General features: G+C 47.9%; 1 protein-coding gene across 3 annotated transcripts in view; it reads right to left on the bottom strand.

Moving 5' to 3' along the window:
* The window catches only part of LOC140385854 (cadherin-7-like), a 451440-nt gene that overhangs the window by 186954 nt on the left and 249246 nt on the right, over nt 1–15240 (bottom strand). The window contains exon 1 of one of the 3 annotated variants that reach the window (XM_072468445.1): nt 11209–11831. The exons of 1 other annotated variant lie outside the window; for it this stretch is intronic. The gene's annotated coding sequence lies outside the window, so the exon portion shown is untranslated. Of the gene's footprint in view, nt 1–9546; nt 9671–11208; nt 11832–15240 lie in introns of those variants that run through there. One more of the 3 variants, XM_072468446.1, reaches the window with a different exon arrangement.

Below are 15240 nucleotides of genomic sequence, written 5' to 3'. Positions count from 1 at the left end.
GCATTACTGCAGTCTCATTAGAGGTTACTCTGTGACAGTGCCTCAGGAAATAATGCTCAGAGACCACCTGTGGTGACAAGGCCCTGATGTGTTTGAAGAAAGGTAGATTGAAGAGTCTTCCAGCATTCCAGCTTTTCTTTCGAATGTGGTTTTCTCTTTGTGGCTTCAAACCTTTGTGTTGATGTTAACTTGTCAGAACACGTAAGGTCCCCCCCCGCCCCCCCCCCCCCCGCCCCCCCACCACCACCACACACACACACACCCTTGCAGTGTTCTGGATTTGGGATCAGCATGAAAACCTCCAAAAGATGGGATCCTGAAAGATAAACAGGAAATACACAGACAGAAAGCACCGCACAACACAATCATTTAGCTTTCCGATTCCAATCCGACGCATTGATAATAAAAACGGGCAATGCTGGATAAACTCAGCAGAAGCTATGGAGAGAGGAACAAAGTTAACGTTTATGCTCTGCTTGTCTCTTCTCCACAGATGCTGCCAGACCCGCTGAGTTTTTTCTTCCCCCAGCGTTTCCTGTTTTCAGTTCAGATTTACAGCACCTGCGGAATTTCGCATTTATTTTATTGGCCTGCATTTCCGGCATTCGCTTTTTTTGGTTTTGCAGCCGTAGTTCGATGGACTGCATGGTCTTTTCCTCTGCTGCATAATAGAGGGCGGCACGGTGACACGAGGGCGGCAAGGTAGCACAAGTGGCTAGCACTGTGGCTTCACAGCGCCAGGGTCCCAGGTTCGATTCCCCGCTGGGTCACTGTCTGTGCGGAGTCTGCACTTTCTCCCCGTGTCTGCGTGAGTTTCCTCCGGGTGCTCCGGTTTCCTCCCACAGTCCAAAGATGTGCAGGTTAGGTGGATTGGCCATGATAAATTGCCCTTAGTGTCCAAAATGGTTAGGAAGGGTTATTGGGTTACGGGGATAGGGTGGAAGTGAGAGCTTAAGTGGGTTGGTGCAGACGCGATGGGCAGAATGGCCTCCCTTCTGCACTGTATATTCTATGTTCTATATGTTCTATTTAGGCGCAGTGTTTAGCACTGCTGCCTCTCGCCGCCTGGGACCTGGGTTTGATTCCAGCCTTGGGTGACCGTGTGGAGTTTGCACGTTCCCCCTGTGTCTGAAGTTCCGGTTTCCTCCCAAAGTCCAAGAACGTGCAGGTCAGGTGGATTGGCCATGATAAATTTCCCCTAGTGTCCAAACGATGTGTAGGTTGGGTGGGGTTGTGGGGTTACAGGGGGGGGGGGTGGACTAAGGTACACTGTTCTTTCAGAGGGTCGGTGCAGGCTCGATGGGCCGAATGGCCTCCTGCAGTGCCAAGACTCGATGGTCTTTTCTATGATCTAGAGAGTCCGAGTGCTCAGCGACAGTTTAATACCTTCTCACATTGACGATGGTGAAAACATATGAATGAATTTCACAGTGCAAAAAACACCAAAGGAAATGCTTCTTGATAAATTATAAAGCTGTGAGGTCGAACTTCAAGAGTGAAGGGCTTGTGTCCACTCCCCTGCAATGAATGTAACACTGCAGCGAGATGCTAAACCTGGATTCAGCTGGCAACAAAAATGCTGAGTTACGAAACACGCAGAAACTGAGTTTGTTTTCTCTTAACCAAAATTATCTGAGCAGGTGAAGGGAGGAAATACCGTGGAAGTGTCAAAAAAATATTGAGTCCCACTTAACAGTAAGGCAATTCAAAGTCAAGTTTAGTTTAAACTTACTGTTCCGTCAGGAAATAATTACCCCAGAAGGAATACTGGCATGAAGAAACTATTTGTGTTCGCTGTTTGTAGGTGTATGCATAACATATTATGGCAGCGTTTTCATCTTATTTTGCATCAGGTGTACATACGGTAACTGTCAATACTTTGGCACGTCACAGCTCACTCAGGGTATTTAGTCATGATGGAGCAGTGAATATGTCTCAACTTTGTGATTGAAGGAGCACAAATATAAGCATTTGCATGAAGGCAGCTGTGGGATTGTTTTTTGCCTGACCTAGCATCGTGCTTAAAAGAGTATTTTCTCGGACTCCACTGTGCCCAGCCAGATTTTGCTCCCTGCATCAGCTACTGCTGCGGCAAGTCAACACTGAGGGCATCACAGGGTACACTGGCTGCGAGTCAGTGCAATCAAACACCATTAACTCCCCTTGCTAGACAACACAAGATCACTTGGGCTGGATTCTCCTGCCAGTGACTGACCTGTATATTCTCATGGGAGCATTTTGCATGGACTGAGCGCAGTGTAGTTTGCATCTGCAGTACGCACGCACACACAGGGCAAAACAGTTCTAAACATATGGCAGTGTAATAAATACTGAGCTGCATTAGCCTCTGCACTCCCAAGAATAAAAGGCTGATGAGAACAACTGCGAGTAACACAGCAGAGTTTAATACAGTTTAACACCAGCAAAATTCATAAAGATGCTAAAGGCTGGTAATGTTTCACGACTATATATGGGTGGTAATATTGTTGTATTATATGGTGGCAAAGTGGTTAGCACTGCTGCCTCAGAGCGCCAGGTACCCGGGTTCGATTCCAGCCTCAGGTAACTGTCGGTGTGGACCCCTGTCACCGTGGGTTTCCTCCGAGTGCTCCGGTTTCCTCCCACAGTCCAAAGATGGGCAGCTTAGGGGGATTGGCCATGATAAATTGCCCCTTAGTGTCGAAAGACACCTAGGTTAGATGGGGTGATGGGATTACGGGGATAGGGCAGGGGGTTGGGCCTGGGTCGAGTGCTCTTTCGGAGGGTCGGTGCAGACTAAATGGGCCGAATGGCCTCCTTCTGCACTGTAGGGATTCTATGGATTCTTTTTTTTATGGTTTAGTTTGTCCATCGAAAAAGGAGACATATTTGATGGATGATACTTGAGCAACCTACTTTCATGCCACGGTTTTATTAGAAAAGGTATTTTATTTCACCGAGACGTAAGATACTTGCTTCCAAGAAATATCATCCATATTTACATTCGGCCTCTATTTTAATCCTTCTATTGCTTACATTCCCTTCAAGTCAACAACCTGCCAACCCAATTCTGATCAACGAGTGCAGTGGCTAACCTGGCAACACCTCCACAATCCAACTTTAGTTGTGCTGCCATTGCGCCAGCGTGAGGGATGTGGGAAGAAAACACACCCTCTTCTCACTGTCTTCATGTTCACTTCCCAAACCTTGGGTAGGATTCTCCCCTACCCGGCGGGGCGGGGGGTTCCGGCGGGATGGAGTGGCGGGAACCGCTCCAGCATCGGGCCGCCCCAAAGGTGTGGAATTTTGGGGCCAGGCCCTCACCTTGAGGGGCTAGGCCCGCGCCGGAGTGGTTTCCGCTCCGCCGTCTGGCGGGAAAGGTCTTTGGCGCCATGCCAGCTGGCGCCGAAAGGTCTTCGCCGGGCGACGCATGCGCGGGAGCGTCAGCGGCCGCTCACGGCATCCCTGCGCATGCGCAGGGGAGGGGGTGTCTTCCGCCTCCGCCATAGTGAAGACCATGGCAAAGGCGGAAGAAAAAGAGTGTCCCCACGGCACAGGCCCGCCAATCGCAGGCCAGGCCACCGTGGGGGCATTCCCCGGGGCCAGATCACCCCGCGCCCTCCCCCAGGACCCCGGAGCCTGCCCGCGCCGCCTTGTCCCGCCGTTCTAAAGGAGGTTTAATCCACGCTGGCGGGCGAGGGTTGACAGCGGCGGGACTTCGGCCCATCGCGGGCCGGAGAATCGTCGGGGGTGGGCCCGCCGGCCGAGAGTGGGCCCGCCGACCGGCTGCGATTCCCGCCGACCAACGCGGCGCAATTCCCGCCCCCACCGAATCGCTGATGGCGGAGAATTCGGGACACGGCGGGGGCAGGATTCACGCCAGCCCCCGCCGATTCTCCGACCCGGTGGGGGGTCGGAGAATCGCGCCCCCTGGCTGTAAAAACCTTCCTCCGGAAAACACCAAGTTAAAAAATATCGGCAATGACTGGCATTAAGACTCATTTCACCGTGGCAGGGAACTAATAATATTCTCTCTTTCTCTCTCTATGTAGCATTCTCATTGTCCGAGAATTGCTAATCATGACTTGTGCTATAATACCACGAGAGAGCAAAGTAAGGAGGCAGGTCCCAAAATCCACCTGAGCCAGTACGGAGACTGAACCCTTATTTTGGCCTTATTTTGCACCACACTCTAAACATTTGACCTCACCAGCACCCTCTAATAATTGCAGCAGTATTGAAGGTAAAAGGCGTGGTTTCATTTAAATTTCATTAGGTCCATCCCTTCGGGTCATAGAATAATACAGTGCAGTTGGAGGCCATTTGGTGCATCATGTCTGCGCCTGGTCTTTGAAAGAGCCGTCCAATGGATCCCAATCCCAGGTCCTCACACAAAGCCCCACTAACTAATCTTTTTTCAAATGTATGTCCAACACTTTTTGAAAATGACTGTATAATGTTTCTATGTAATCTGCTTCCATTGTGCTTATGGACACGTTGCAACCAATTAATACATTTTAAAAATCCTATAATCACATATGCAATCTCAATTATTGCCCTGCTCAAGCAACTGCACCTATTTACCTTCTAACAACGTCTCCTAGACTCTTCTCTCTGCAGGAGGTATAGCCAATTTTCTTTTGAAACCATTGATGAGGTCCCCATCAATACATTTCCTGCTTATTTGTTCCACAAATCTATAACTATCTGCCTGGGCTATCCTGCTTATTATAAAACTGGTGCAATGTTGTTTTTCATCAATGGGCTGGTGAGGATGAAGCCCATGGTCCTAGACTGGCATAACTCGAGGCAGAGTGCAGATTGGGATGTGGATGGAAGGAGCGGCTGCAGTCTGGCGACTCTTGTATAACCTGGAGAAGTGACCGTCTTGCTACTCATGCCACTTCGGCCCCTTGAGAAGCAGCCCGGGGCGGGATTTTCCATTTCTGAGGCGAAGTGTCGACGCCAACGGAGAATCCATGGACTTTTATGGCAGAAAAACTGGCACTGCCCCTGGACCGATTCAGCGACCGTTAAGGGGCTAGCACTGGTGCCACGTGGGACACAACTGATTCCAATGGAAAAACAGTGCAGGATTCGCCGGGTCCGTGACCAACACTCAGGAAGCTGACAAGCTGCAGCTGCATATACACATGGCACTCCCCACTCACACTCATCCCAGCCAAAAAGATGGGGGGGGGCACCTATACCAACCCATGGTACCAAGTTCAAAATGGGCAGTTAGCGGTGTGTGCCGCTGCATGGCTGCCTTGCTTGCTGTGGCAATGGGGCTCTGTGCCCCTCCACCCCGACCCCACAGCCCACCTCCTGCCCACAGTTTCAAACTTCAATCCTTATTTTCATGTGCTCATACATTTACCTTGAATACATTTAACTGTAGATGCCACCTATTGGCCCGGCTGATCGAAACAGTGCTTCTCATTTCCTCTTGTCCTCCGATTTTGGTGTCATCTGCAAACTTGGGACAGTTTCCCAACTGCTCTTTTGTCCAAGGGATATCTTAAAGATAGTAAAGGTCGCAAGAACAATCCCCTTGCGTTGCCAACTAGCCTTTCCTCAGCCGGAACAGCTTCCATCGATAAAGACAATTTTCTGTCCATCTGTGTCATACAACTATTGCTAACTGATGTGGGACATTCTGCAATTCCAAGTTTAAAATACTATCTCGTCCTCTTCTGTTCAGAGCTTCACTCAAATCTTTCAGATATATTGAAGTATTAGTTAAATGGACCAAATTTTCCTTAATCCATGCTGGCTGACCTTCAACCAATTATACTTTCCCAAGTGTTCACCCACTTTGAAGCTATGCATTTATATAAAATGTATGCTGAAGCACATCCCTGATCATACAGTCTTATGGCTGCACTCACATATAGAAAGCATATGGGAGCTGTGGCTTTATATATTGAGGCAGGCAGAACAAAAGGGAAGTAGTGATGCTGAACCTTCAGACATCACTGGTTAGGTGTCAGCTGGAGCATTGTGTTCAATTTTGGGTACCACACTTTGCAAAAGCTGCCAAAAGGCTTGGCAAGGGTGGGGAGGAGATTTATTAGCGTGGTGCCAGGGGCAAAGGATTGAGTAATGTGGAGAGACTGCGGAGACTAGAATTCTCCTCCTTTAGCACAAAGAAGGTGCAGGGAACATTTAGCAACAATGTTCAAAGTCAAAAGGAGTTTCGATAGAAGAGATCGGGGGAAACTCTTTTGACAGGCGTGAGGGTGGGGACCCGGGCGGCACAGATTTATGATGATTGGCAATAAGAGCCAAGAAAAGATGAGATTTTCTTTTAAACTCAGCAATTTTTAATAATCTGGACTGCAATTTTTGAAAAAGGTGTTGGAGGTAAATCAACAGTAACTTTCAACGGTGTGGGCTAATTGGATGGTTGTTTCAAAGAATTGGCACAGATAGGATGGGCAGATTGTCCTTACATGCTATATGGTTTTACGTTTACATAGGTCACCTTTCTATGTGCTTTGTGCAAAACACGCATCATGCTAGTCCCTGTACTGAGCTCCATGTGTACACATGAACATGAATGTCACATGTGCACTATAAAGACACTGGCATGTCACATGAATAATGTTCTCAAAATGGGAAAGCGTAACTTCTGTGCCAGGCAGACATTCCACATTGTACAACATCTGCCTGCTTCAATAACTGACATTATAAGGTTTGCACCAAGAGGGCCCATCTCTGCCATGCATGGAGGCCATCCTCAAAATAAGAGACGTAGCTTATTGCAACATGTTGTGTAACCCCCAGAACGAACATGTGCATCGTGCAGATCAATTCACAGTGTCTCAGTGCATTGCTCCGGCACAGGAGGAGGCCATTCAGCCCGTCATGTCTGCACCAGCCCTCTAAACGAGCATCATGATTCAGTGCCCACTCTCCTGCCTTTTCCCCCGTACACCTGCACGTCGTTCCTGTTCAGATAATCATCTGATGCCCTCTTGAAAGCCCCGGTTGAACCTGCCTCCACCACACTTCCAGGGAACATTTTCATGGAACATATTTTGTCACTGACACGCACACAGCTACTGTCAACAAGCAAGCCAGGAGAAACGGCATCAATAGTCTGCCCCATAACTCACACATATGTTCAGCAAGCAGATCGACATGAGTGCAGGCTATTCCCTATCTTGCACAGTACTGCACTATGGACCTCGCCATGTAGGCTGCCATTTCGATACTTACAGCCTGTGTACATCGGGCACATACACGGTAGAGATGCAATTTGTCCTGGCAGAGCAGTCTTTAATTGTAGGTAGATGCAAAACTCACTCACACACACACACCTAAAATGCTCCTGAGATTTGCAGCCATATCAGTGCAGTGATGATAGGCGGACAGACAGATTTGTATCATTATTGATTAGAGATATGCTTGCATTTGCTGACATGTCCATCAGCGCAACTGGCCATCCCAACAGCGATGTTCCTATCGAGAGATTTCTCTCACAGCGCTGGGCACAGTGCATTTCCCTCAGTGCTGAATAGCCCACGTGATTAAACACAGGAAGGCTCCAAACTCTATGGGAGCGATAATGAATCAAATTATGTTGCAAAGAATTCAGAATAATGATCACAGCTTGAGTTATTTCTAGAACGCTGCAAACTGATTTTTTTTGGACATGATATGGAGCAATCACACACACAAATACACACACATACCCAAATACACACACACACACAAATACACACACACACAAATACACACACTCAAATACACACATATGTACATACATATACCCAAATACACACACAAATACACATACAAATATGCACATACAAATATACACACACACAAATACACACACATACCCAAATACACACACACACAAATACACACACAAATACACACACATACATATGCACACAAATACACACTCATATACACACATACCCAAATACACAGACAATTAAACACACACACATATACACACACATACACACTCATATGCACACATACCCAAATACACACACAAATATACACACGTACATATACACACATATACACACTCATATACATTCATATACACACACATACACGAACATACCAAAATACCCACACAGACACATACCCAAATACACACACAAATACATACACATACACACACATACCCAAATACGTACACAGATACCCACACACATATATGCACACATGTACACACACACACTCACATACAGATACACACACATACATATACGCAGAAACACACTCATAATCACGCACACATACATATACACATATATACACACATACGCACACATACATATACATCCATTAATATACACATATACACACATACATATAGACTTATACACATACATATACACATATACACACACACATACATATACACACACGTACATATACACATGCATGCATATACATACACATACACGTATACACACTCATAAACACACACACATACATGCACATACATATGCACACACATACATCCATATACATACATAAACACACATATATACACACATGCATACACACATATAGACACATACATAGCTTCATACACACATACATATACACATATACACACACATACATATACACATATACACACATACATATACACATACACACACATACATATGCGCATATACACACACATACATATACACACCCATATATATACACATACATATACACACATACATGTACACATATACACACATGCATGTACACATATACACACACATACATATACACCCACACATATATACACACACATACATATACACATACACACACATACATATACACATATACACACACACATACATATACACATATACACACACATGCATGTACACATATACACACACATACATATGCACATTTACACACACATACATATACACATATACATATACACGTATACACACTCTAACACGCACATACATACACACACACATCCGTCCATATACATATACACACATACATATACACACATATACATATACACACACATGCATGTACACATATACACACACACGTGCATATGCACATATACACATACATAGCTACATACACACACATTCCTAGGCACATACACACACACACACATCGCTACATATACCCACGAATACGTATCTACATACACATACATACCTATACACATATAGCCACACATACACCAGTATTCTGTGGGTTAGCTGAAAGTGAGTTAACTGTGAAAGTCAAACAATCCAAGCAGCAAAGCCAATCCATCCCTCCACCTATGTGGCTTTGTCTCTGATGTTTTCCAGAGCTCAATCCAAACTGAACTATCAGAACAAAAATATAACAGGGACGTGCTCCTTCAGCCGAGTTGCAAAGTGCAGCAGAAGATTGTTAGCCATCGGGAACACCGCTATCCATTCGGCAGAATCGTGAATCTCAGCTGCCAAAAACAAAATGCCATTTGTACAAAGATGGTTAAAAAATAATAATAACAACGGGAGACTGGGGGCAACTTCCTATCAACGTGATGCCGAGCTTGGGGGGGGGGGGGGGGGGGGCACTGCACTGACTCACCTGGACCAGATCAATACCGACAGGGTTAAACTGGACACTCAAAAGCGGAGCTCCTCATCCACACCACTGGACGGGGAAAAAGGCAGCTAAGAATCCAATAGAATGACAGATCTGGAGACTAGATACTTCTACAAGACCCAGCAGACATTCTCTCAATCACCCCACCCCTGCATACCTACCACTTCCTACTTCACCTCCCCCTCACACATCCTACAAATACACCTTCCCACCCTCCACCTCTTCCACCCACTCCTTCTCCCTCCCTACCCCCCCACTCACCCTCCCTCCCCCCTTCTCCCTCCCCTCCTCTCCTCCCCTCCCCCTTCTCCCCCTCCCTCCCCTCCACCCCTCCCCCTTACTCCCCCTCCAACCCACCTCCCCACCTCCTCACCTCCCCACCTACCTCCCCACCACCCCCCTTCCACTCCCTCCCCACTCCTCTCCCACCCCTCCCCCTTCTCCACCTCCCTCCCCTTCTCCACCCATCCCTCCCCCCTCCCTTCCCCTCTCCCTCCTCCCTCTTCTCCCTCCCCTCTTCTCCCTCCCCTTCTCCCTCCCTCCCTCCCCCCTTCTCCCTCCCTCCCCCTTCTCCCTCCCTCCCCCTTCTCCCTCCCTCCCTCACCACTTCTCCCTCCCTCCCCACTTCTCCCTCCTGCCCTCCCTCCCCCATTCTCCCTCCCTCTCTCCCCCTTCTCTCTCCCTCTCTTCCCCCTCCCCCTTCTCCCTCCCTCACTCTCCCCTCCCCCTTCTCCCTCCCTGCCCCCTTCTCCCTCCCTCCCTCCCCCCTTCTCCCCCCTCCCCCTTCTCCCTCCATCCCCCTTCTCCCCCCTCCCCCTTCTCCCTCCATCCCCCTTCTCCCTCCCTCCCCCCTTCTACCTCCCTCCCTCCCCTTCTCACTCCCTCCCCCTTCTCCCTCCACCTACTCCCTCCCCCCCTCCCCCTTCTCCCTCCCTCCCTCTCCCCTTCTCACTCCCTCCCTCCCCTCTTCTCCCTCCCCTCTTCTCCCTCCCCTTCTCCCTCCCTCCCTCCCCCCTTCTCCCTCCCCCCTTCTCCCTCCCTCCCCCTTCTCCCTCCCCTTCTCCCTCCCTCCCTCCCTCCCTCACCACTTCTCCCTCCCTCCCCACTTCTCCCTCCTGCCCTCCCTCCCCCATTCTCCCTCCCTCTCTCCCCCCTTCTCTCTCCCTCTCTCCCTCCCTCCCCCTTCTCCCTCCCTCACTCTCCCCTCCCCCTTCTCCCTCCCTGCCCCCTTCTCCCTCCCTCCCTCCCCCCTTCTCCCCCCTCCCTCCATCCCCCTTCTCCCTCCCTCCCCCCTTCTCCCTCCCTCCCTCCCCCCTTCTCCCTCCCTCCCTCCCCCTTCTCTCTCCCCCTTATCCCTCCCTCCCTCCCCCCTTCTCCCTTCCTCCCCCCTTCTCTCTCCCCCTTCTGCCTCCCTCCCTCCCCCTTCCCCTCCCTCCCTCCCCCCTTCTCCCCCTTCCCCTCCCTCCCTCCCCCCTTCTCCCCCCTCTCCCTCTCCCCCTCGCTCCCTCTCTCCCCCTTCTCCGTCCCTCTCTCCCCCTTCTCTCTCTCTCCCCCCCATTTTCCCCCTCCCCCTCTCCCTCCGTTGCTCCCCCTGTCCTGTTAGCCAGGAAGGAACGCGCAGTATAAGTTGCTTAACAATCTTACCTTGCAGTCTTCAGTCCATTGCAGCGGGCAGCAGAAGCCAGGATTGGAATACAACGTCTAAATGTCCAGCTAAAAAGGCGACCTGTCCCCCCAGAGGGTGCACTGAATGCTGCTGGGGTGGGGAGGGGGCTGGGGGTTTATTTTGTTTCTTTAAAAAATAGATATTTTCCACGGCCCGGTGTGAAGACAAGTGGGAGGCAGAATATACCCTGCTGTCTGCAGAAAGAACATTCCTCAAACTGCCTCAGCCCAGAGACTCTTCATCTGTGCAGAGAGGGAGGGAGAGATTGCGGAGCGATTAATAAGAAGGATAAAGGGAGCAAAATAAAAAAGGGAGGAATTACAGATGGATTCCTTTGGTCACAGAACATTGGGGGTGGTTAGGGGGGGTGGAGTGGGGCTGTACACAATCTATCTTTCCCAGAGAGAGAGGGAGGCAGAGAGAGGGAGAGAGAGAGATGCTATTTGCATCTGAAAGGAGCAAACCTCTGGAAAGACAGTCAGATTTTTTTTTGTAACTTGTCAGAGAGCAAATGATCAATTGAACTCCTGGGGCAGGCAAGGCGAAGTCACCAAACTAATCAGCATTTACAGGCTGCTCCCCCAACTTCAACCTTTTCGTTTGCATTCTCCTCAGGGGGGCTTGGGAGAGGGGGGGGGGGGGGGTCTCACGGGTTGTTCTAAAATCAAACCCTTCTGCTGTCGCTCGCTGTATTGCTTGCCAAGCTGCAATGTGGCCGCCTCTCTCTCCTGATCCGCAGGCATGGTCGCGCACTCTTCCTTGACATTATTTCCGAGCACACCAGTCGCAAACATTAAATCTGTAACGTCAAGGTGCAACTGGAGAGGGGATCTCTCTGTTTGTAGCTACAGGTAGAGTTGACCCTCAGTTATTACACCCATTGCGACCTTCAGTTTTTGTTTCAGATACACACATGCAAACACACACATGCAGACACACACACATGCAGACACAGACACACACACATAGACACACACACATGCAGACATACACACACATAGACACAGACACACACACACATAGACACACACAGACACTCATATACACACACACATAGACAAAGACACACAGACATAGACACACACTCATAGACACACACATAGACACACACTCATCGACACACACATACAGACACATACACACACACGCATAGACACACACACACAGACACATACACATAGACACACACTCATAGACACACACACACATAGACACACACACATAGACACACACATACAGACACATACACATAGACACACTCATAGACACACACACACAGACACACGCACACATAGACACACACTCATAGACACACACATACAGACACATACACATAGACACACACTCATAGACACACACACACAGACACACGCACACATAGACACACATATACAGACACATACACACACACGCATAGACACACACACACAGACACATACACATACACATAGACACACACTCATAGACACACACACACATAGACACACACACATAGACACACACATACAGACACATACACATAGACACACACTCATAGACACACACACACAGACACACGCACACATAGACACACACTCATAGACACACACATACAGACACATACACATAGACACACACTCATAGACACACACACACAGACACACGCACACATAGACACACACTCATAGACACACACATACAGACACACACTCATAGACACACATTCATAGACACACACATACAGACACATACACATAGACACACACTCATAGACACACATAGACACACACGTAGACACACACATACAGACACATACACATACACACACACACATAGACACACACATACAGACACACAGACATAGACACACACTCATAGACACACACTCATAGACACACACACATAGACACACACATACAGACACATATATAGACACATATATAGACACACACACACAAACCCACACAGGCACACAGACAGACACACACTCATAGACACACACACACATACAGATACAAACACATAGACACACACATAGACACACACTCATAGACACACAGACATACACACACACTCATAGACACACACACATAGACACACACACAGACACACACTCATAGACACACACACATAGACACACACTCATAGACACATATATAGACACACACAAACCCACACAGACACACATACACACACACACTCATAGACACACACACACATACAGACACACACACTCAAACACATAGACACACACACATAGACACACACATACAGACACACAGACATAGACACACACTCATAGACACACATACAGACACACACTCATAGACACACACATAGACACACACACACAGACACACACACATAGACACACACTCATAGACACACACTGATAGACACATATATAGACACACACACAAACCCACACAGACACACATACAGACACACACTCATAGACACACACACACATACAGATACAAACACATAGACACACATATAGGCACACACTCATAGACACACAGACATAGACACACACATACAGACACATACACATAGACACACACTCATAGACACACACACAGACACATACACATAGATACACACTCATAGACACACACACATAGACACACACATACAGACACATACACATAGACACACACTCATAGACACACACACACAGACACATACACATAGACACACACTCATAGACACACACACATAGACACACACACACATAGACACACACACATAGACACACACCTACAGACACATACACATAGACACACACTCATAGACACACACACACAGACACACGCACACATAGACACACACTCATAGACACACATACAGACACATACACATAGACACACACTCATAGACACACACACACAGACACACGCACACATAGACACACACTCATAGACACACACATACAGACACATACACATAGACACACACTCATAGACACACACACATAGACACACACACATAGACACACACATACAGACACACACTCATAGACACACATTCATAGACACACACATACAGACACATACACATAGACACACACTCATAGACACACATAGACACACACATAGACACACACGTAGACACACACATACAGACACACAGACATAGACACACACTCATAGACACACACTCATAGACACACACACATAGACACACACATACAGACACACACTCATAGACACACACATAGACACACACACATAGACACACACTCATAGACACATATATAGACACACACACAAACCCACACAGACACACAGACAGACACACACACACAGATACAAACACATAGACACACACATAGACACACACTCATAGACACACAGACATAGACACACACTCATAGACACACACACATAGACACACACACAGACACACACTCATAGACATACACACATAGACACACACTCATAGACACATATATAGACACACACAAACCCACACAGACACACATACACACACACACTCATAGACACACACACACATACAGACACACACACTCAAACACATAGACACACACACATAGACACACACATACAGACACACAGACATAGACACACACTCATAGACACACACATAGACACACACACACAGACACACACTCATAGACACACACATAGACACACACTCATAGACACAGACACACACACATAGACACACACACACATAGACACACACTCATGGACACACACTCATAGACACACACACACATACAGATACAAACACATAGACACACACTCATGGACACACACATACAGGCACACAGACATAGACACACACTCATAGACACACACACACAGACCCACATAGACACACACTCATAGACACACACTCATAGACACACACACAAACCCACAGACACACATACAGACACACATGCATAGACACACACACACATACAGACACACACACAGACATACAGACACACATACAGACACACACACATAGACGTACACACACATACAGACACACACACATAAACACACTCAAACACATAGATA

This window comes from Scyliorhinus torazame, chromosome 11, assembly GCF_047496885.1.
Source record: "Scyliorhinus torazame isolate Kashiwa2021f chromosome 11, sScyTor2.1, whole genome shotgun sequence".
Lineage (NCBI taxonomy): Eukaryota > Metazoa > Chordata > Chondrichthyes > Carcharhiniformes > Scyliorhinidae > Scyliorhinus > Scyliorhinus torazame.
Note: the sequence above shows the minus strand (reverse complement) of the source record. Positions and strands in the feature narration are given on the sequence as shown.